The following is a 25,102-nucleotide window of genomic DNA, read 5'->3' as shown; positions in this document are numbered from 1 at the left end:
GTTGAACTGATTCAACTTTATTACATTTAAAGGGTCCTGCAATTTGTAAACATTGCGCTGTGATTGCATAGATTCACAAATATCATCGAATTCAGTTACATTCATGAAATATTCACAATTTCCTGAACAACCCCTTCTAAAAGGTATTTAAAATGCATCAATTTATTTAAAATACCATTTGAAAATTCCTGTAAAACAGCAAGTCCTATTAGGAAAATATTTAAAATTGCACATAGTTCAAAAAGGAGCTTGAGATACAATATAAATATATAAACAGATCTTCTTAAGAGCAGCAGTCTAGGTCAGCTTTGTCACCTGGAAATTTATATGCGAAACTTACACCTGAATAAACATGTCTTGCATATTTGCTTTTCAAAGTTGTTAAAAACAAACAAAAAACAAGCACATTTAACAGCCTTAGTGTTCATATTACTAATGTTTGGCGATCTACCAGGATGACGATTCAGTGATGCATATACAGAAAGGAGGCATTCAAATTGAACGTCAAAAAATACTACGTATCTGAGCATCAGTAAACCAATTTTATAAGATCAAAAAACTGAGCCTTATATTTAGCAAAAATAGACTCTGTGCAAGTGCTAAATGACTACACAGTATCTGCCATTTAATTCAATATATTGTATACAAAATAGTGCATGGAGTGGATTAAATAAAAAGGGCCATATTTACCTGTATATATTGTGAATATATAATGCTTTAGATGACACAAGAATAGTGAGTAGATCAATTTTGCTGTCTTACCAGTGACAATTTGACCTAGTTGGTGGGGACTACAAAAAGACTATACTTTTACAGGACTCTGTCATGACACAACATCTTAGCATTCCGCTTTGAAAACACAGGAGAGTGTTGTAAACGCAGCTTACTGCTTTTGTGAATCATACAGTTTGAACTGGTATGAAATTCTCCTCATGTTCCTATAAAAAGACCTAATGCAGCATTTCTTTAAAAAAATATGCCAAAATAGTTAACTAGGGGAAAAAAGTTTTTTTTCCGGTGTACTTGGTAAACTCAGAGCACATACTATCGTGTTGGATAACTGTAGTGGAAGTGTAGTGTGATATCTTTGCAAACTGCAGCCATTTTTGGATATCTCCAAGTCTTGTTTGCAGAAAAAAAAAATCTTAAATTGTATTTTCTGTCATATGCAGATAGAAATTAAAATGACTTCTCTGAATTGCCAGTTTTTAAGGAATAAATCACTCAAAAACTTGCTTAAAATCTACTTGCCCTCAGGTCATCCAAGATGTAGTTGAGTTTGTTTCTTCATCAGAACAGATTTGTAGAAATGCAGCATTACATCACTTGCTTACCAATAGATCCTCTGCAGTGAATGTCTTGATGATTTGTTTCTTACAAACACGCAGCTTTTCACTTCACAATACATTAACTGATGGACTGGAGTGGTGTGGATTGCTTGTGGATTATTGTGATGTTTTTATCAGCTGTTTGGACTCTTATTCTGACGGCACCCATTCACTGCAGAGGATCCATTGGTGTGCAAGTGATGCAATGCTACATTTTTCCAAATATGTTCTGAGAAAGAAACAAACTCATCTACATATTGGATGGCCTGAGGATGAGTACATTTTCAGCAAATTTTTAAAACTATTTTTTAAGGCTTAAATTGTGATTGCCTCATATTCTTTGCATATTTACCTGTGTGAGCATCAATTGTCCTGTATCACTGATGCTTTGAATTCATCTGTAGTGTTTGTAAAATCAGTTTAAAATACTGAAGCCACAAAAAAAGTGTCAAAAGCAAGTACATATGCTGTAGAAACTGCTTCATAACACAGGTCACAGTGAATAACCTGAATGCTATCAGCGATAAAACATAACTAATACTATTCTAACCCATAAAACTCTTAAGCAGAAACCCTTGACCCACAGGAACAGGTCTGAGATGAATAAGGATAAAAATCAAACAAAGTTCCCACACACCACAAAGCCACATTTAAGGGAAGTCACTTCCATCATAGAGGATGGGCTTCTCGATGGTCAGGTGGTAGTTGACCTTCTTGGAGAGAAATCTGTAGAAAAGAAAGCACAGGAGAAACAGAGATTGTTTCATTCCATCCTTCCAATTAATAACTACACTGTCAAAAATATATATATTTTTAAAGTTGTAAATAAAACAAAGATTATTGCAGAATGTTTGAAAAGAAAATACTATTTCAGTTTTTCTACTTCACTATATTGTATTCAATGTGTTACTTGCCGTTTCTTTGTAAGTGTTAGCAGAATTTACTAGAAATATCTGAGTGAATATTGCTTCTATACCAATCTTTTTTTCAGTGTACTGATATCTTAAAAAGTAAGTCTAATTTTAGTGCATAAGCAGATAATAGCGCTGATATTGTTTCCAGTAGTTTGATGTTGCTAAGATAATGGTATGCATAAAGAACTCATAGCATGTATGATACTGTAAAATAATTTAAAATCAAGTTTTATATTTCTCAGTACTGAATGCAATTTGTATATTTCTCTCAACTGTGTCATCTTTATTTACTGAGCTTGTCACAAAGTGCATGCAATATCGTGCCATGAGTTTAAGATTTTCTGCCTTTTTAAGGCCTTAATTTGTGGATGGGTGAATGAATACTTTTAAGACCCACAGAAAGCCTGTAAAATGCACTGCACAACAAAAAACAGCCTGCATCATTTGACACTATAGTAAATATCAGCAAAATGCTATCAGTCAAAAGAGTAGATATTTTCTGTGAAGCACAAAAGCTCTGAAAGGTTCTCTGGAGTGTATAAATGTCAGCTGTGTGTTACTGTACCTGGAAAATGAGTTATCAAAGACGAGTGTATAGACTCCAGGATTGCGGACTTTCAGTTGGCCCTGTATGGTCTCTTTATGCGAGTTACAGCGTGTGAGAGGAATCAGAACCTGAACCACAGGGACATAAAATAGATTTAGCACTCTAAGAGGTAAAAGGGCTGCTTTATGGTTATCATTTTAAGGAGTGAGAACAGCTCCCAGAAGATGAAAAGAAGGATGCATTTGAGACACTGCCACACAGAAGGGACCTAACAATGCAAGCTGAGGCAACGTCTGTGATGTTTGTGAAGACATGCAGCAGTTTGCATTATCCTAACTGATTATTATTCAACATACAGTTATCATACAAAGTCTAATTTACTGTAAATAACAAAGTCAATGTTGGGTCAAACTTACCAAATTGGGATAAAGCTTAAATAAAGTAATATAAGTATTTGATGAAATCTTCAAAATCTTCCATTTAAAAATAAATAAGTTGAAATGCCAAAACTAAAATTTAAAAAAATAATACGTTGAAATATTAAAACTGAAATATAAACACAAAAACAATTAAATTAATAAACAAGAACTAATATAAATGACAAAAGAACATAAAATTACCAAAACTCAAACTGAAATTTAAGTGCAAACTGAAAATATACAAATAAATCTAATTCAAAATATTAATAAATACTAAACCGCATATAAAAAATATTAAAACAACACTGACTACAAGTTACCAAACACAAACTACATTAGAGCTACTTAGTCAGCCAATTTTGCTCTGGCAGATTTTATAATGTAATATTTATTAGTATTTAACTTACATTAAAAAAAATGAGATCTTAATTAGAATGAAAGCATCTAAAGTGCACACATAAAATAGCACTAAATTTAACTAAAATAATACAAAAATAATAACCCAGAATTTTCAATAAATTATTTTAAAAATTAGCAGGAAACAATGGTATTTAACTAAATATTATTTCGATATAAACAAGACAATGCAAAAGGTTTTAGGTCACTTTGCTTCCTTTTTGAAGCTTAAAAGCCTCATTTTCCATTCCATTGTATGGAAAAAACGTCTTCAGATATTCTCCACATAATTAAAATGTCCTCCTTTTTCACAGAAGGAAGTCAAAGTAAATAATGACAATTATAATATTAGAATATTTCTTCTAATTTATTTATTACTCCCCAACACTAAAAGTGGGGCAATATTTAGAGTTGTGATCTGAGCTCTGAGAAATCAGTTTTTAAGAGACAAAGAGATACCTATTACCAAGTTATATGAGACTCTGCAGAAATGCATTGCAGTTTTTAAAAGACTATCTACTGAGCATCACACTAACAAGGCCATTATTTTACATTGAGCAACTTTAGTGGTGGTCAACTCGTGCATGTGCGAATGAGTTGTCATTGGCAACCTTTGCATACCAAACAGGTGTTGAAGGCCATGTATGTGTGTGTTTGTTACCTTGGCCTGCTCAACAGGTGTGTCAAGTGTCTCTCTGTACACTACAGTGAAGGAGATGCTCTTGGGCTCGGAAGAGAAAACCCAGCTGATGATGGGCCCTCGGTCGCCCACAGTGATGGGAATGGCACTATAGCAACTGGACTTCACAAACAGTTCACGGGAACCATCACCGAAATGAAGAATCTCATCTATATCCAGAGGCACAGAGGCACTACAGAAAGACATGCACCCAATCAACAGAAATAATAATTGTGTAGCCGGATGATTGTGTCTGTGTGTGTGTGTGTGTGTGTGTGTGTGTATTCTATAGGCATATACTAACGTGAGTTCTCCTGACTTGAGGAGGGTGATTTCTGTATCCTGTATAGTAGGGACCATCTCTTCCTGTTCATCAGGGGTCACGTCACTCGATATGGTACTGTAAAAGACAATAATCACAACCTACCATAAATAGATGGAACATTTTTTGAAGCTAGAATGTTTGGAATGGTTGCCTGGATGTTGCTATGACATTGCTATGACAAGGGGTTTGAATGCTTGTTAACAGGTTGCTATGTGTTTGCTTGATGGACAAATCATAAAGAATAATCTGCCCTTATGTCTAAACTGTCTAAAAAGACAAATTAAAAATGCAAAATGTAAAAGTCACTCTTTTTTTTTTTTTTTAAAGAACAGTTCATTGAACTATGAAAACATTCTGTATCTTTCAGACCTCAAAACGTCCCAATACAAAAACTAAGCTGCAAAAATTAGTCCTCCTGAATTTGTGCAGCTGTATTATTTTAATTAATACAGATGAATACATTTGAAATTGAACGCATTAATTCCCAAATACACCACTTTTCAAAAATTTGGGGTCGGTAAGATTTCTGAAAGTCTCTTATGCTCACCAAGGCTGCATTTATTTAATCCAAAATACAGTAAAAACAGTAATTGTGCAATAATATTACAATTTCTATTTGAATATATTTTAAAATCTAATTTATTCCTGTGATGAAAAGCTGAATTTTCAGCGGTTGTACTGCTGAACATTTTTGTGAAAACAGTCATACATTTTTTCAGCATTTTTTGATGAATAGAAGGTTCAAAAGAACAGCATTTATTTGAAATAGAAATTTTTTGTAACATTATAAATGTCTTCACTGTCACTTTGATCAATAAAATCCATCCTCGCTGAATAAAATTACTTTCATAAAACAAATAAAAAAAATCTTAATGACCCTAAACTTTTTAACTTTGGGGGAAGTCGTGGCCTAATGGTTAGAGAGTCGGACTCATAACCCAAAGGTTGCGGGTTCGAGTCTCGTACCGGCAGGGATTGTAGGTGGGGGGAGTGAATGTACAGCGCTCTCTCCCACCTTCAATACCACGACTGAGGTGCCCTTGAGCAAGGCAAAAAAATGGTAATTAACACGCACATATTATGATGTGTTTGATGCAAACAATAAAAGAAAAATACTAAAAAACCACAATGACTCAAAAAATAAATAAATAAAAAATAAAAATCTTTCCATCAAAACTCTCTCCTTTCCCGGGGAGTGCATATAATTACAGAAACCTTGTTCACCCACAGGAAAATGATCTTTTGAGGTTGCTGTAGAATTATATGCCAGGCAGGTGCTCATCTCAGAGTGACAAATGTTAGGAAATGCACGCAAGATGGCATGAAACGCATAAATTGACAGTCATCATCCCCCCTGCAATCAGTCTCCCGGCAGGACTTCCTGTCTGTCTGTAACACTTATTTATGGAAGCATCACAGCACAATTTTCTAAACAGAGGCCTAGTGATGCAGCCTGGGGAATCTTGATAACACTGCTACAAATTGGACCATTCTAAGTGTGATTGTGAGGACATGGGAACATTTTAGTGCGTCCATTGTCTCTGGTCTTTTCTTTTTTGTGTGTGCAGATTGTGCACACTTCATACAGAAGTGCACAATTCTTTATATGATTTCATTTAATAAATGTGGTTCCTTATTTAGTCCCTTTATGATTCTTTTAAAGTTAAAAGAATGGAAAATATCTTGCAATAAAAAGATGCCTTTCAAATAGCCGTATTGCAATAATAAGTCTAAAAGCATCATTATTTGCAAAAACTACACACCTTAAGCAGCATATACCATAAAACTGAGCTTTTATTTTTGTTTACTTTTGCCTAAATTCAAATGGCAGAAGCATATCTGAAAACCAGGTTTAAAGTTTAAGATAGATTAGTTCACCAGGTACACTACTGTTTAAAAGTTTGGTGTCTGGAAGATTTTTTTTCTCTGTTTCTTATGCGTGTTATATTTGTTTGATCAAAAATATAGTAAAAAAAACAAAAAGTATAATTTTAAATGTTTTATTTTTACATTTTTACAATAGAATTTTCAGCATCATTACTCCAGTCTTCAGTGTCACATGATTCTTCAGAAATCATTCAAATATGCTGATTTGCTGCTCAAGAAACATTTCTTCTTATTATCAATGTTGAAAACAGTTGTTCTGCTTTTTTTAAGTGACACCTTTTTTCAGGATTCTTTGATGAATAGAAAGTTAAAAAGAACAGAATGTATTTGAAATAGAAATCTTTTGTAACATTACAGATGTCTTTGAAGTCACTTTTAATGCATCCTTGCTGAATAAAAGTATTGATTTCTTACAAAAATCTTACTGAACCCAAATTTCTGAACATTAGTGTATTTACAGGTGGTGTTGTCTGGGATTATTTGTGTGTGTGTGTGTGTGTGTGTGTGTGTGTGTGTGTGTGTATGTTTAAATCCTTACAGTTCTCCAGTTTGCCTTCCATCTCCTTCTTCCTCCTGTGACCCGGTGGTGGTGCGCGAGTCGCTGTCATATGTCTCATTCACTTCCTCCTCTGTTATGATGTCAAATGCCCCATCATCCGGTTTCTCACCAGGATCTGTAACTGCAAGTCAGGACACAGGACGTTATCAGCCACAATATGACATCGACCCATGAGAAATGTAAAATTAAGAATGCTGCCTTGCCAACTAACTGAAATAAAGTAAGTCGAAGTACTAAAATTACTACAACCAAAACTGAAATAAAAATAAATTCAAGCTAAATCGAAATCTTTAAAAAAACAAAAACTAATAAAATAAGAAAATGCACAAAAGAAAAATACTAAAACTTTAAAATTAAAATGAAATCTGAAAATATCTCTAAAAGCTCTAAATTCACTGAAGTTTTTAAGTATCCTTATCCAGGTTTGAATTACTGATGATACATAGATGGCGCTGTCACATGGTACTTTACTTTTCTCAGTGCTGGTCAGGATGGAGCAATCACAGACTGCAATGACTGTATATTGATTTTTGAAAATATCTAGATTGCTGGGGCTGATTTCTATATGCATGTCAGGTATCGAACCTTGAAATCAATAGGATTTGAAAAGTTATCCTTTCTTTTGTTCAAATGTCAAATGTCAGAATTTTGATTGTATCTGGCTTCTTGAACCAACAGACAGCTCCTTGAGAAAAACATACAGATATATTTATTAACAAGCAATATTTGCTGTCCAATACATCAATGACAGGACTGCTTGTTACAGTCAAAATTACGATGACAAAGCTCTCTGTAGCAAAATTCTGGTCTTTTAGCATTCAGGAATGGACTTCCTGGCCATTCAATCCATTCATAAAGACAATCTTCAGACACTAAAGATGAATGCCAGGCAGAGCAATATATTTAAGCACTTCTTCTCAATATGTGCTGCTGTATTCACACACTCCGAATGAAAAACCCACTCAACATTGACAGCACCTTTTTTCATCTCTGTGTGTATGTGCTGTACATGTCGAAGAATTGACAATAAAGCAGACTTGACTTGACTTTATCAGTACTTATGTAGAGAGTTTACAAGAAAGAACAGTAACTTTTATGCTTGCTAGGGGAGTTTTGAGGTGGCCTTAAATGGAAAAAGTTTCCTGAATTTAAAACGTAAAGCATAACTACTCAAGTAATTTTACATTCAAGACCTCCTGGGAAGTTCCTACTTACAAGACAGAAACTATGATATAATAAAGAATAAAATGGACAATTCAAATGTCTCTTTTTTCACTGTCAGGAGGCAGAAAGCTTTTTAGCACTAATGCAACACAATGAAGAGTAAATTATGCACATTTGGTGTGCAATTTAAGTTTTATCCATCATGAGAAATGCAAGTTAATTGCACGAATTGCATGAATCAGCTAAATGAGTCGTTTTCTGGCTACTCTTCATAAACAAAATGCATACAGATGAAACTACACAGTTAACATGTACATAATTACAACTTTTAAGGTGGCATTCATGTGCAATCAACTCTTAAGTATTTTTATGGTCTGTTTTTGGCTGCATCTGTACCTGTAACTCTTGGTGTGGGTATATAGGGTGGTGGTGGTAGACCGGCAGCATTTGCATGAGGCGGTGGTTGATTCTCTGACGAGCTGCTGAGTTCGGCTTTCGTGAATCTTTCCACCACAGCGTTGTGCTGCATGTAGCACTCTCGGCAGCAGCGCTCCTTCTTTGAGTTTTTTGTCATCACAAAATTATTGCTGCAGTAGTAACAGAAGATACGGCCACACAACCTGCCAAGAACACAGTATAACAAAAGTCAGCATATTTGGCACAAAAAAAGCATATTTTTAGACCAAACAATGCATCACTAAAGTTCTTTATATACAGTCTGAAATATTGTACTATGATTAACTTTTTTTTAAGTCAATTTAGGTGTCCAAATATTTTTTGTTGAGCTTGATGAAAATTTCAGACTCAGTGTAAATAGCTCTGTAGCAGAAAATTGTTGGCAAATTACTTATCAGGTCTTAAAATATGAATTATATTACATTTTTACATAATGCAAACATGTAATCTAATCCATAAGTACAGAAAACAGTTTGCCCAAAATGAAAATTTGCTGAAAATGTACCCTCAGGCCAAGATTTGCAGAAATGTAGCATCACTTGCTCACCAATGGATCCTCTGCAGTGAATGGGTGCCGTCAGAATGAGAGTCCAAACAGCTGATAAAAACATCACAATAATTCACAAGTAATCCACATGACATGAGTCCATCAATAAATGTCTTGTGAAGTGAAAAGATTTGTGTATGTAAGAAACAAATCCATCGTTAAAGCGTTTTAACATTGAACCATCGCTTCTGAACAAAATAAAGCCCATAATAATAAAAATAATAATGCTTCCTTCAGTGAAAAAGTCCAATGCCCTGTTGTACTTTCACATCAAAATGCACTGACATATTTGTTTAGAACTGTTTTGGATTGTTGTTTTGGTCATTTCTCTCCTGATTCAGTCAGACGAGATGACTTTTTCACTGGACAAGGCGATATTATGATAGAGGATTAATACGTTAAAAACATCTTAATGATGTATTTGTTTCTTACAAACATGCAGCTTTTCACTTCACCAGAGGTTAGCTGATTGACTGGAGTGGTGTGGATTATTGTGATGTTTTTATCAACTGTTTATAGACTCTCATTCTGACGGCACCCATTCACTGCAGAGGATCCATTGGTGAGCAAGCGATGGAATGCTACATTTCTCCAAATCTGCTCTTCCGATGAAGAAACAAACTCATCTACATCTTGGACTGCCTGAGGGTGAATTTTCATTTCTGGGGTGAACTATTCCTTCAATGTACTCAAAGAATTGCAATAAAACCTCAGGATGTGTCTAAAAGACCTGAGGTGAGGATTGACTAAGAATGAATTGCTCTAAGTGATGGTGTTTATTTGCAATTTTTGTCTGCATTGTTTCAGCCAGATTGACTAAAGTCATTATGCAGATCAGGTAGCAAAGCAAACAGCCAAAAATGTGTTATGTTTGCCCAGAAAAAGACAATGATTTAATTTAAATTCCTCCAGTGCTAAACCTGCACATACAGACACAACAAAAAGGATTTGGACACTCAAAACTCACTTAAAAATGTATGAATATTTTGGCATTATTCAACAAAATATTCATAGTGCTTTTTACAATACACACTTTCAAATAAAGTGTAAATTTCATTTCAAGAAATATAACCATTTTTTCAGCAAAACATTTCACAACAAAAACATTAGCACTGTGTGCTAAACTAACGTGGTGTGATTGCTAAACCTTCCTTCAAAAAATGTGTACAATACTTCTACTTTCCTTAACATTAATATTCACACATTTATTTTCTGCAGGTTTTTGCATTTCACTTCACTTCTAACTTGAGATCAGAGTGGGTGAGGTGTTCGTGAGATTGCCCACCTGCAGTGATGGCGCCGCAGCCACCATGTGAACTGGCCCTGGCAGCCCAGACAATGTGTGGCCTCTTTATCGACCAGCCACCACTGCTCCTCCGCTCTCAGCTTCTGCTCGAACTCCAGAGCATCCGATTTCTTCCACAGAGCATCCTTATCCCTGAAACACAGAGAGAAAGGAGGAGATGAGAAACAAAGACTCAGAATCTCTAGGTTCTCTTTTGTCTCTTGGGCTCCTCAATGACTTAAAGCACCTTTCATGGTTCATTTCCTTTTCATGTCAAGGATAGAGTTTTATAACATCTGCAGCTGTTTGATTATGTGAATAATTTTATTCACACCGAACTGCATATTTCATCAAAAAATAAATGCTTATGTGAGTTCCTGAATATCTCAGACACTTTTGTTGCAGCAGCACCTTTATTTTTGTTCGGTCGTGTTCTCATCTCAGCTGTCTGGCTCTCTAGACATTCGCATTTTAGTTTTGTTTTGCATTGAGAATTAAAGTGAATTACCTTACAAACCATGAGAACTCAATAAGCCATGCACTTAAAAAGAGCAAATAACAAACATCTGCTTGTGTGAGTGAGTGTGGCAGGAATGTACAAAGACTGAGACAATCCAGCAGATGAGAACGGGCCATTGACCTGCTTTTATTTGTGCTTCTTGTATTTTGATATACAGACACTGAACACAGCCATTATCAGCTTTTCTTAACATCTCATTGAGAATACAAGTAGCTTCATCTGTGAAATTGTTTTTAGTCTATTTTTAGTTTCTCTCCTCTGAAGCGTGACCAGAGCTTTTTATTTCAAGTAGCACAAGATGACATGCAAGCCTAAAGTAGTAAAAGAAATTGAGGGGCTTGCTTCATTATTAAGAGATTTTTTTTTTTTTAATTACATTTTAAAACAGGATCTATATACAGACCTGATAAGTTCGATGAGTCGTTCCTCCAGGTTCACTTTGGTTTGTCCCAGATCCTCCAGCTCAGCAGACATCCGGAGATGCTGATTCTGAGTCTCTGTCAACACTTGATCCAATTTCTGCTTCAGTTCTTCCCTCTCTTTCTGTACCTCACTAAGAGCCTGTTTGGTACTAAGGGAGAGAGAAAAAGAAAATAGAAGCTCATAATAATGCATACAAATATAACCTAACCGATTACTAAAACTGAATCTCTTCCAGGGTCTACGAAATCCTTATGAAGATCCATTTGGAAATCCATTAGAGATGGCTTTTACACATGCAGATCCATTATCTGTACTGCATTAACCCTTTTATTGTGTTTTTGAACACTCACCTTGATACACTTTCTTGCAGTTGCGGTGTCTCACACTCTCTCTCATGCATCCGAGTCTCACAGTCAGTGATGTGAGAGTCTTTCTCCTCAATCAGATGAGAGTATTCAATATTTACTGCCTAAAAACACAAACAAACAGCCAAATGCATGAACACAATCTGTACACAGAAACATCAAATATTTGCATACACTGACACTGTACAGTTATTTTGTCTCGTTTTGTTTTATTTTATCTTGATTTTCATCTTATCCAAGGAATATACTTTTAAAAATTACTGTATTATTGAAATTACAGCATTTAACAAGGTGTTAACATTAACAAAAATGTACCATAACTAATCTATTTTGGACATGTAACATAACACTTACAAAAATTTCTATGGTTCTATCATGGTTGATTGTACCATGGTATTTTGGTAGTATCATGGTATTCTTGAAAGCACCATGTAGATACATGCATTTCCCTACCATCGTCCATTTCAAGGCACAATAGTATCACCATCTAAAATCACTGCAATAACATGGTACTGCCTAAGAACTTTTTGTGAGGGAATACCATGTTTTGTGGTATTCTTTTAAATACCATGGTGCATAAAATTGTATAATTCAGCATCATGGTTTTACCATCAAATACACTGTACCACTGTGCTTCTATTATAACGTTTTTCAAAGAGAAATAATTGTAAATGTATATTTGACTCAATAGTTATGCAAAACAAAATAACAAGAGCAAAAAAAAAAACAAGCTTTATTGTTGCAAAAAGCTGCACAACTGGAGGAGCATTATTTTACAAAATAATTACAGTGGCACTTATACTCTAATTGACAAATATCTGCAGGTAACAGTCTGCACTGTTCCTAATTATAGACTTAATGAGAAGCAAATTATTCATCACTGTCTGGCAATTAACCCCAATCTCTTGTCTTCTGTTCCACTGTCTGGCACAGTGGATCTCCATTGAACAAGTACAAAAGGAGCAGCGAGAGATCAGACCTTCATCACCTACTAATACCAGTGTTATCAGCCAACAGCGATGAATAATAATCATTCACATGCTGGTATGCAAAAAGTATCTGATGATCATGTAGATCATTGAAATAGAAGTATTAAAAGTGATGCTGTTAGTCTATCCTAAGCTGGCTCAACATTTGCATACCTCTAACTCGGATAATTTGGCCTCCAGCTCAGATGTCTTCTTCAACTCCATGTCTAGCTGAGTTTTCAAACCCTTAATCTCTTCATTAAGGCTCTAGGTTAAAAAACAAATACTATTTATATCAAGAAATAATACAAAGTATTTAAAAAAAGATACTATACTAAAATATTTGTAATACTAAAATAGTTACTATTTTACAAGAAAAGTACTTGGATTTCTGTTCATCACAAAGTAAATTAGATAAAACTACACTAAAGTCTACTGAAAATGCTGCACTCATATCAAGACAGAAATACTGTAATTATTAGTTCCTGCCTTTTATATAGCATTCACATGAACTTGAATTATGACCAATTTCTCTCACTTAACTGTGTGATATGTAAAAACAACCAAAAAGGCTGTGATATATATATATATACACATTACATATTTCTGTTTTATATTTCTTCTATAATGCATTTTGCATTATGAGTGTTACCATAGAAACAAATTATTTCAGAAAGCTTGTACAGAGTAGAGTTGTCTACTTGTAATTATGGTAATTTCACCATGACGTGAACGCAGCATAAGTATTTGACAGAATAGATTTGAAGTGATAATGACTGATGATTCTGAACTCATTTTACCTTTATCTGGTTTTTGAAAGTCATGCTCTCCGTGCTCATCTGAAATTTCACTGCCGTGATCTCTTCACGACCAGTGTCCCGTTCACCCTCGGTTTTGTCCAGCAGCTCCTTTAGCTCCAGCACAGTTTCTGAAAGTTTCTCCGTCTGCTGGATCTCTTCTTGTAGACTAGAGTTTTCTTGGTGAAGAGCCACCAAGCTAGCATTAAGTCGCTCCGTTTCCTTTACTCCCTGCTGTTGAAGTTCCTGGATCCGAGCAGCTTCGGCAGCCCATTGTTCCCGGGCCTCTTCCCGCTCTGCGGTGAGCTTGCAAATTGTCATTCCCAACTCTGCCATTTCTGTGTTGACCCGATGGAGACCCTCTCTGGTCTCAGCATTCTCCAGAATCAACCTTTCATTCTGGGACTTGAGCTCTGCCAGCTCCTCTTGGACTGAAGCGAGTTCAGCAGTTGTTTTCTTGCATGTGGATGTCTCCTGATTCAGTTGCAAAGCTATGGCATCTACCCGTTCGCTAGACTGCAGCAGCTCTTTCACATGCAGTCGATTCTGCTCCTCTGCCTGCTTCTTCAACTGCTCAGTCAAGGTTCGTAGTTCTGCACAGGAAGCCTCGGTGACCTCCAGCTTTGCTTGGGTCTTGTCCTTTTCCTCCACAGCACTGTAAAGTTTAGCCCTGAGATTGAGCACCTCCTCTTGAAGCCTAGAAACCTCTTTCACACTCAGTCCCAGCTGATCTTCCAGGAGAGTCACTTTTGAGGCCATCTCTTGGGTCTCTTTAGCATGGCATGCACTCTGCTCAAGTTGGACCTTCTCCACAGCTGTCCTCTGGGCCTCAAGAGTCTTAATCATCTCTGTCTGTTTAACAAAGGCTCTTTCTGCCTTTGTCTTCTCCATTTCCAAATCCCTCTCCTGACCTTCAAGTTCTTCCACCCTTCCCTGGAGCTCCTCACAGAGCTTCTCCCGATCCTCCAGTTCGGAATCCTTATCTTTAAGTTGTGTGGTCAGGTTTGCCTCATTGCATCTCGCTGCTCCAAGACTCCTCTCAAGTTCAGCAATCTGGCTGTTGATGTTACGTATCTCCTCCTGCATGGCTGCGAGAGATGCCCTAAGAGTCACCTGAACCTCCATGAGGTCCTTGTTCTCCAGTTTCCGTTGGCGAATTGAACTTTCGGATTCCTCCAACTGCATGTTGGCCTTATGCAGCCTTTCATCCAGACTTCTGTTCTCCTCTCTGAGCCGCTGCTCTCTTTCATCCACAGTCACTTTGGCATCATCAATTTGCGCTCGCAAGTGCTTCTCTGAGGCCTTCAATCCAGACAGCTCACTCTCCAGAGAAGATTTGTTTTTAAGCAACTCCTTCTTGGTCTCTTCATTCTTGTTCACCATCTGGAGGAGCTTGCTGTTTTCCTCCATTAGCTTGCCACAGCTATCTTTGTATTCCTCAATCTTCTTGGCCTGCTCTTTGGTGCTGTTCTCCAGTGCAGATATGGTTTCTCTCAGATTCTGTTTGTCGCTTTTAAGCTTCTCTGATTCCTTCTCCAAATACTGGACTCTCTTGATACTGGAGAGAAGATTGGACTCCTTAGCCTTCAGCTGTGTCCGTAATGTTTGCAACAGCTCTTCCAGGCCACTCACCTTCTTCTCAAGCTCTTCTTTATCCTCTTGCATTTCCTTCCACTCCACTTTGGCCTGCTTTTCCATAGTTTCCTGAGAGTGCTGGAGATCTTGCAGTTGCTTTTGCAGGTTGCTGGTGTCCTTCTCTCGCACTGCAAGTGCCCCTTGAAGATTGTCCATGACATTACGGTGCTCTTCTGCCCTGGTTTGCAGTTGCTCACCCTTTTCCATCCAAGCTGCCATTTTCACCTCAGCCTCTTTGAGTGCTTCATCCTTTATTCTGATTTTCTCAGCCAGCTGTTCTGCCTGCCTCCTCCTCTCTTCTCCTTCTGCCAGAGCATCTATCCTTCCCTTCTCAGCCTCTTTCAATTCATTTAACAGCTCGTGAATCTTCTGGGCGGAGTTGAAGTCACTGGCTGCCCTCTGGCCTTTCTCATTCAATACTCCATCTAGCCTTGCCATCAGTTCCTCATTTTTCCGTTCTGCTGCTGCCAACATGTCCTGGAGGTCCTTATAGGAGGCCTCCCTGATAGTCTCGCGTCCCCTTAAGACCTCCAGCTCATGGAATAGTGCTCGTTCGCTCTCAGCTAGCACCTCCAGGTTCCGCTGGAGCTTCGGAGTTCGTCTATAGCACTGATGGAAGAATCATTTAGTCCACTGGAGTTTTGGACAGACATGTCGGATAGAAGCCCAGGTCCAAAGTCTGGACTCCCAGGGAACTCATGGGCCTGCTACAATGTTTGAAAGACATTTTGTGAGAGGGAATATACATAGAATGAAAGAAAGAGAGATTGCTTGAACACTGCCATCTACTGGATATAAAACAGTAGTGTAAGTGTTTCTAAGTTTAGAATGATTCATGACAACAGGGACCTTCAAAAGGTGTGCTGGTACCTGTGAGTATGTACTGGCCAGACTGTTGATGCTGGAACTACGACTCGGTGGTTTCCACATGTGACTGGGGGAGCTAGTCATTCCCAGTGTCCTACTGTGAGACATTTTTTAAATTAACTTTAAATTAAGTTAATTGAACATTAATCAGCTTATTCAAACACATCCACACACATACTATTTCCAGTCATGGCAAATGGATCATAAATGCTAAATGGCAAATGGACCATAAATTAGTAGCATTATATGTGTGCCAGTGTTTTTGTAGTAATATACTGTTGATGTTTTATTATTTATATTAGAAATTGCAAAAATTATAGTGTGCTTTTACCTTGCAAAAGTGGGCCACTCTGAGTCAAGGTCATGACCCCTGGATGCCACATCAAATTGAACATCATTGAGCTCATAGAGGTAATTAATGATGTCCACACTGAGATGGGGTTTGAGAAATGGACTCCGGGAATTATACCAGTCACTACAGAAGAAAAAAAAAAGCCTTGGAAAACATAGTCTAGTTCTTCAATAAGAAATAAAAATGATGGCACTCCAAATCTTATTACATTCAGGGTTTCTGCAGGTTTTTATGAAGGTAAATTTAAGACTTTTTAAGACCAAGTAAAGAAAATTTAAAGAATAAAATGAATGCAACACATCAATATGTTTTCTAGTGTAAATGTCTTATATTAGCAATGCTTCAAAGTTTGAAAATAAAGCTTCCAACACATCTTCATTACTTTTTAATTCATTTTACAAAGAAACTTAAACCTGAATACAACTATAATATGGAAATAATGTTTAGAATACCTTCTGATCACACTGCAAAAAAAAAAAAGTTTTCTTCATCATAATTTGTTTCTTGTTTCCCAGTGCAAAAATATGAATAAAGATGCATTTAAATAAGGATACATTTACTTGAGAAGCAAAATCAAAGCTCACTTCATTTTGTTCAATTCCTTTCTCAAAAAACAAGACTTCATATCTTCAATTTGCATCTCAAGTAAATTAATCTTGACTTAAGGATGTTTAGATATTTGTACTGGAAAAAAAACAGCTTTGATGAGCATAAGAGACTTCTTTAAAAAGCATTACAAGTCTTACTGATCCCAAACTTTTGAACGGTAGTGTATAAGCTAATGCAACTTACGACAACCTCTTGCACAACAGTTTGTGACAGTTCTCGATTAACTTAGTTTGCTAAATTTACGTACCTACATGCAAATACAAACAGCATGCAGAAAGGTCTGCAGTAAGACCTTATTATATTAAGCTTGTATACACATGCATAGCACAGACTCATAAACCTGGAGTAAAAATGTAAAGGCATTTTCTTTAAAGAGGGAAGATCATTTAAAGAAGTAAAACTGCGAGGGAAGCACTATCAGTATTGTTTCTACTGAATTAAGTTGTGTGTTGTTAAAATACTGTAAATAGAACATGCGGAAATGGCAGCTTATGCACAAGTTTTCACCTTTTTTGGTTTAGATGGTGAACACGGACATCAGCATGAATAATCATGCATCTACGCTAATGGCACAACCTATTTCATGTGTAATTTCTCCATAATCGCAGAAATGCTGCATGAAAACATTTTGTGTGTTTGCTAAACTTTGGCATACAAATGTTGAATTACAAAAAGTTATTTGATTGTAACCTTGATTAAAAACTTGATTAAATATCAAGTTTTATTTCCATTTTAAATAATTTATAAAGTAACAGATTTAATTTACTGCCATGTTTAAAATACAATCACACATTGTAGCATATATGCAATGCACATCTACACATTATGTATTTTTTTTTTATTGCATGTTTTATTATTTTCATTAGTTTGTAATGTTTTTGTTGTTTAAGGCTGTACTTTAAGAAGCTACTTTTAAAGGTGCAGTAATAGTTGATTATGACGACATTTATTTTTCAAATGTCCATATAAAGTATTTTATAAAACTTTTGTAAATCTATAATATATATTCATATGTTTCATACACCATACAAGTTAATTATTATCATGATAACTATTATTAATCAAATGTCCATATTGTATACAGTACTTGTCAAAAGTTTGGAAACATTAGGATTTTTAATTGTTTTTAATGAAGTCTCTTATGCTCAGCAAGGCTGCAATTATTGTATCAACATTTTCTGTAAAGCAAGAAATATTGTGAAATATTGTTACAATTTGTTTTCTATGTGAATAGATTTTAAAATGTAATTTATTCCTGTGATATAATGCTGAATTTTCAGCATCATTACTCCAGTCTTCCACTCTACTTTGCTATTTTTTTCAGTATTCTTTGATGAATAGAAAGTTCAAAAGAACAGAGTCTATTTGAAATTGAATCTTTTGTAACATTATTAATGTTTTTACTGTCATTTTTTATTAATCGGATGCATGTTTGCTAAATAAAAGCATTCATTTCTATTTAAAAAACCACACGCACTCAAACACACACAATAAAAATTTGAATGGTAGCATATCAAGGTTTCCGCATATTTAAGCAGCACTACTGTTTTCATCATTGATAATAATAATAAATGTTTCTTGAGCAGCAAATCAGCATATTAGAATGATTTCTGAAGATCATGTGACACTGAAGACTGGAGTAATGATGCTGAAAATTCAGCTTTGCATCACAGGAATAAATTATATTTTAAATTATATTGAAATAGAAAACATTTGTTTTAAATTGTAATAATATTTCACAGTAGTACTGTTTTTATTGTATTTTTGAAAACTTGGTGAGCATAAGAGACTTCATCAAAAACATGTTAAAATCGTAATGTTTCCAAACTTTTAACAATTACTGCATTAATATAAAATCCAAACATGTAGAAACATTGCACTGACACACATTTCACTGTCTTCATTAAAAAAAAAAAAATTAATAATATCAAAAGGATATTTCAATGTAATATTTGGAATTCAAACAATCAAAGACTTAGACTAAGGGTCTGAATACTAAATTCTATGTTTATTAAGAAAGATGGGTAGCATGACAGGTGAGGTGACAGTGAAGTGTTACCTGGTGACCCTGTGGTTCATGAGGCACTGCTGGAGTGTGTCAGCCAGCCGCTGATGCACGAGTGAGTAACGGATAAATGCTCTGCCTTTACCCAGAGACGTCTTGAGCTAAGAGAGAAAAAGAACAAAGCTTTCACTGCCACTCAAGTATCTGCAGTGTTCCAAAACATATCGGACACTATTCAAATTTGAATGACAATAGATAAAATAGTTGTTGTTGTTTTTTTTTTGGGGGGGGACATTTTTCAAGGTGTTGCAAGTGATTGCTAGGATGTTTTGGGTGGTTGCTTAATATTTAAGGCGAATAACTTTTAATATTGTTAAAAGCTTTTTAATTGACACTATTTTTTTTCTTTTAAATTGATGGATGTTTGACTTTTTCTGTGTGGCATAATTAAATGCCCATATTTACACATGCATACAGACACAGACTACAACTAGTAACCAGTCAAAGCTGAATAATTTACCTACTGTTACTCAAATTTCATTCCCAAAATTCAGCATATCTGCCACCGAAACTGACCTCACCACAAGACAAGGAAGCTGGTCACCACATTAGCAGAGTTCAGTGTCAAGACAATACAAAAACAAATCTGACCGTGGACAATATCAAACAGCGTTCATGGGGAAGTGGCACTTTTAAAAAGAACATGGCATTTAGATCAGCGTATAATGTGGGCAGACAAGGAACAACCTGATCAATAGTATCACAAAAATCTCTTGTATTTCAGTGAGAAAACGGAACCGTACAAATCCTTTGTTTAAACAAAAAGTGTGTGTCTACGGACATGCTTTGGTAAGAGATGTCCAGTAATACAACACAATAAAAAAAGGGCAGTGAACATGGACATTTACCGCTTTTTCATGCATATGCAATTATTATAAATGAATAATAAAATATTAGTCACATTAGTAGTATTGTTAGTTGTTAAAGGTATAGTTCACCCAAAAATGAAAATTCTGTCATTAATTACTCACCCTCATGTCGTTTCAAACCCGTAAGACCTTCGTTCATCTTCGGAACACAAATTAAGATATTTTTGATAGAATCTGAGAGCTGTCTAACCAGCAAGGAGATCTGTAATAACAACCGAATTGTTGAATAAAGTCGTTATTTATTTATTTTTTTTACACACAAAAAGTATTCTCGTAGCTTCGTAAAATTGTGGATGAACCACTGATGTCACATGGATTATTTTACCGATCTCCTTGCTACGTTTCTGGACTTGGGAACATTTCAGTTGCGTTGCTGTCTATGCAGGGTCAGACAGCTCTCAGATTCCATCAAAAATATCTTAATTTGTGTTCCGAAGATGAACGAAGGTCTTACGGGTTTGAAACGACATGAGGGTGAGTAATTAATGACAGAATTTTCATTTTTGGGTGAACTAATCCTTTAATGTTGATAATAAGTGAATGTGAATGACACAGGTTTATATATTTTTATTTCTTACATGTTTATGCATTTGCATTAGTTTGCAATGTTTTTATTGTTAACTGTTGTTTTTACTATGTAAAGTGCTCTGAGAAGCTACTTTTGAAGGTGCTTTAAATAAAGTTTATTATTAGCAATATTATTAAATATTATTAATTAGTATGTATTATTTATGAATTAATATTAATAAATATAATATGATCATTATTACATTAATCTATCAAATGTCCATATTATATAGTAATATAAAATTTATATTACCTACTCGTATTTTTCATACACCTACATTATTGTTATTATTATTATAAATGATTTTGTTATAATAAAAATAAAAAAATATTTAGCATGTCACACAGGAACATACTCCTCAGAAGCATGTTGGAAGTGAATGAGATAGATATTAACCTCTGGAATTGATTTAACAAAGCGGATTCCATCGTTTGCTCCTTTGATTTTGGCCAGGCAGTCGCTGAAATAATCCCAGTAGTCTTTTCTGGATCCCAGAAATGTTGTTTTCTCCTTCTGGCCGAACTGAGCAATATAACAATAACATAACACTTCAGATAAATGACTGAGAAACATCTTAAAAGCAGGCTCAAAGAAGTTTAAATGAAAAAGTTTCAAGTCCTTTTTGGACAGCATGAGATCTCATCTTGCACGATTAGGGCTTTTGAGTGCATCCATATGGCCTGCTTCACACCTGGTATTAGCATCCGTCACGGATGATCAGATCTCAAGTGACTCACATTTACACCTGATATTAACATGCATGTCCTGTGATCACTTGTAGTTGGGTTTAATCAAAGCGAGGGTTTCCCATTATGTGACTAATTACATCAGTCTGTCACTGCACATTGATAATACACAAAAATAAAGCACCAGAAATACAAATAAAGCACACAAAACTACGGTGGCCGAGAGAGCTCAACGTGCTGCAAATGAAAAAAACACATGCAAATAGAAAAAACACCAGTGAATTAAGAAAATATCTTCATCAGTTTGACAACACATGCGCTGCAAAGACTCACAACACAATCAGATACAGAAACGCGCCGCAAATACACACAGACATGGGCTACTATAGTTAAACCATGGTAATCACAAATTACACTAACCATAGTTTAACCATGATATTTGTGTCGTAGTTACACAAATGGTAATCACCCCAAAAAAAATGGTAATGGTAAAATTGCAAACACCAAAAACATCATTAATACACTTTTACTTTAATAAAACCATAGTTCATTTTCGTAAGGGTTGTTGGGGTCCCCTTGAAACATTTCCGTTGTGGTCTGTGCTACATGCAACGCTTTTCTGTATTTGGTTGTGTTGTGTGTATTCGCAGTGCATTTCTGTATTTAATTGTGTTGTGAGGATTTGCAGCGCGTTTCTGTATTTGGTCGCATTGTGAGAATTTGCAGAACATGTGTTGTCAAACTGATGAAGATATTTTCTTAATTTGCTGGTGCTTTTTCTATTTGCATGTGTTTTCTTAAGTTGCAGTGCATTGAGCTCTCTCGGTCACCGTACAAAACAAATTAATTTAAAGGGAAAACATTTCATAGCCCTTTAGCCAATTATTGTTCTTGCTTTGAGCATAAACTCACTTAATTTTGTTTAATTTTTAAGTAGGGCTGGGTATCGAGTTTGATACTTTTTAGGCACCGACCGAAATGCCTCGATACCATCGAGTATCGAAAAACGTCTCGTCGTTCGGTACCAAATTTCGATACTCAGTAAATCAGTGGAAAATAAATAGAAATCATGATTCTGTCTGAGCTATGCGTTTTAAAACGAACACGCACTAGTGTAAATGTAGCCTAACAGATGTGTAAACTGAAGACTATTTGAGCTTTATTAAAACTATTTGAACTGATTTATTGTGTTGGTTACATTTTGTTCCTTTGTGCAGTGGCTCAGGAGGTGAGTCTTTGAGTTTGTATAAACATCAACAAGCTGAAAAATAAAACCAAAGTTTTTTTTTTTTTTTAGATAATGTAATCTTGTTAAAATTGATTTCATAAAATTGGTATCGAAAAAAGTATCGTTCAGGAACCGGTATCGAAGTCAAGGTATCGGTATCGATATCGAAAATGTTTGAACGATACCCAGCCCTATTTTTAAGACATCATTTTAAATTTGCATCTTGATTACTTTTTTCTTGTAAACCCACACATAACAGTAAAGTTTAAAATCCTTGTTTTAGCACAATGGTTGATTGGCAGGTGAGTATGCGATACTGTTTTGTTGGTCAGGCTGCATGAGAATTTACACAACAAATACGATGTAATCATATGCATTTCTAGCTACTTTGATCAATCAAATACGAAGTTTGGGAGCCCGTTTACATCTTTTTTCCGTGTCTATGTCTCTGACCTGTAGCAGGTACTCCAGTTTGTAGGCGAACTTGTGCAGGTTGGAGCTGTCATCTGTAATGGGCTCGCCGTTCTCCTTATACTCTTTTGTCAGTTCTGAAACAGCATCTGTAAGAAAAGACCATCAGAATAAAGCAAGTATGACAATCAAAATGACATAAAGATATGTAAATGCACATTTTAAAACAATCACAGAGCAACACATTGTAATTAATAATTTTATAGTCATTTTTTTTCAAGGGTTTAAGAAGTGTTTTTTCTCCTTCTTTAGCCCATTTTTGGTTGTATGTCTTCCACGCGCCTTTCATCCACCTCAGGAACTGAAACGGCACACATGAGGGATAAACTCTGACACGCAGGTCTCTCTCGTTTTGCATTTCTCTTTGCCCCATGTTGAAAGCCAGCACCCTGAGGACTGCAACTGCACGTGCTCCACCGTGGACCACGTGTCTCTTTTCACGCTCTAAACAATAGCTCTGCCTCTCTCATGAAGGCCAACGCACATTCGTACCATGCAGATCTCTGATAATCCGTTGGATCTGACCCTCTCCGACTGCAGCACCAGCGGCCATGGTCTGACTAGCTTCCTGCCAACGAGGTCAAGAGGTCATCCGTAGTCTGCTGAGTGAAAGAATCACAGTGACAAAAGATAACTCACATTTTATATGCACATTATATTTATTTATGGAGAAGCATTACATATCAGTCATATTAGTGATTTTAAGTGGTATCCCATTAAGAAACAAACTCATATGCATCTTGGATGACCAGAGAATAATTTTTCAGCAAATGTTAATTTTTGGATGAAGTAGTAAAGCATCACTACTAGTGCTTATACTTATTTGCGTTTCTATGTAGGAATGCTCTATTTTCCAAGTAGTACAGATCAATAATATTTCTGATTATTTTGGTATCGCTATAATCTGGATCATTGCTTGAATTCACAAGGCCACAAACAAGGATCTCAGTATTGCCCTCTGTTGACGACCAAAGCTTTAGCACATAATAATAGTCAAGGCCAAAATGTCTATTTTCTTATTAAAATTAAGCAATGTGCAACATTGTGTAGTAAAGTGATAGCAATGCCGGCAGGACAAAAACTACTATGAACGCTGAAATACAGAAAGACATCCACCAGCTGTCCTGAATGTTTGTGGTAAACTAGGCATCTGTTAAGCAGAAATACAATATCTGGTGATAGATAAAAGATTTTCACTATAAAGGAACTACTAAAATTGCACCAATTGCAAGCTAAAGATAATTTAGAACATGGTAAGACAAACCTACTTCTCTAATCTATTTTAACAGCTGGTTTAAACAGTGGTTTGGTGAAGATTCTGTGAAACAAAAATACTAAGAACTAATAACAGTTTTGTTTTTATACTTAGCCTAAGTGTATTTATAGATAGATAGATAGATAGATAGATTTTTCCATTTAAGACATTTTAACTGATCAAGTTCTTCTTAAATAGTCAAATGACATTCACTGCGTCTACTGTTTGTTTATGATCATTTATGACTACGCAGAATTTTAAATATCAAGTTACAAAATGATAACACACGACATCTGAACCCTCCGAGTGGAACAGATAAGACCTTTGAGAGAAACAATAATATTTACTGTACTGTTCGATTACACAACATCACTAGAAACAGCTGTTTTTGAAATGTAAACAAACATCAGTGTCCGCGTTCTTTCACACGTTCCATTGCCTTTCACTGGTTTGAATTCAAATGAAAAGGAGCGAGTTCTCTGGAACAGCGTCTTTTGTTGCCATAGAAACTATGTTTAAAAAAACCAACAGAAGTTCAACGATATAAAACAACTATACAGTCAATAATTTACAGGGTAAACAGCCAGGATGACATGTCAGAATGTTTATTCCGGATAAACGCGGTTTTAGACTGAAGTTAGCATGTATGTGTTACAGCTGGACGTTTGTTAAATGTGTGATAAATGTCTTGAAAGTGAAAAAAATAAGCTGACATACTTTGGCTTTTGCAAGGATCCGAGAAAGTCCACTTTTAGTTTACATCGTGAAACAACCTTGCTAGGCTACTATTTTTGATTGACAGAAATTTCCGCCATAGACGGCGGACTTCGCAGCTTAACCCTTTTTTTATTGGACCGCGAAAAATAACCCCGCCTTATGTTTGGTTACGAGAACAAGAGGGTTAGGTGTGTAGGTCCC

General features: G+C 35.8%; 1 pseudogene; it reads right to left on the bottom strand.

Annotated features, from left to right (window-relative positions):
- LOC107697894 (FYVE and coiled-coil domain-containing protein 1-like) lies at positions 1-24,980 on the bottom strand (annotated as a pseudogene).
- Positions 24,981-25,102: the final 122 nt, after the last annotated feature.

This window comes from Sinocyclocheilus anshuiensis, unplaced genomic scaffold (genome assembly GCF_001515605.1).
Source record: "Sinocyclocheilus anshuiensis isolate Anshui unplaced genomic scaffold, SAMN03320099.WGS_v1.1 scaffold78, whole genome shotgun sequence".
NCBI classification, from domain to species: Eukaryota; Metazoa; Chordata; class Actinopteri; order Cypriniformes; family Cyprinidae; genus Sinocyclocheilus; species Sinocyclocheilus anshuiensis.
The sequence above is the reverse complement of the archived record's forward strand: the minus strand, read 5'-3'. Positions and strand labels throughout refer to the sequence as shown.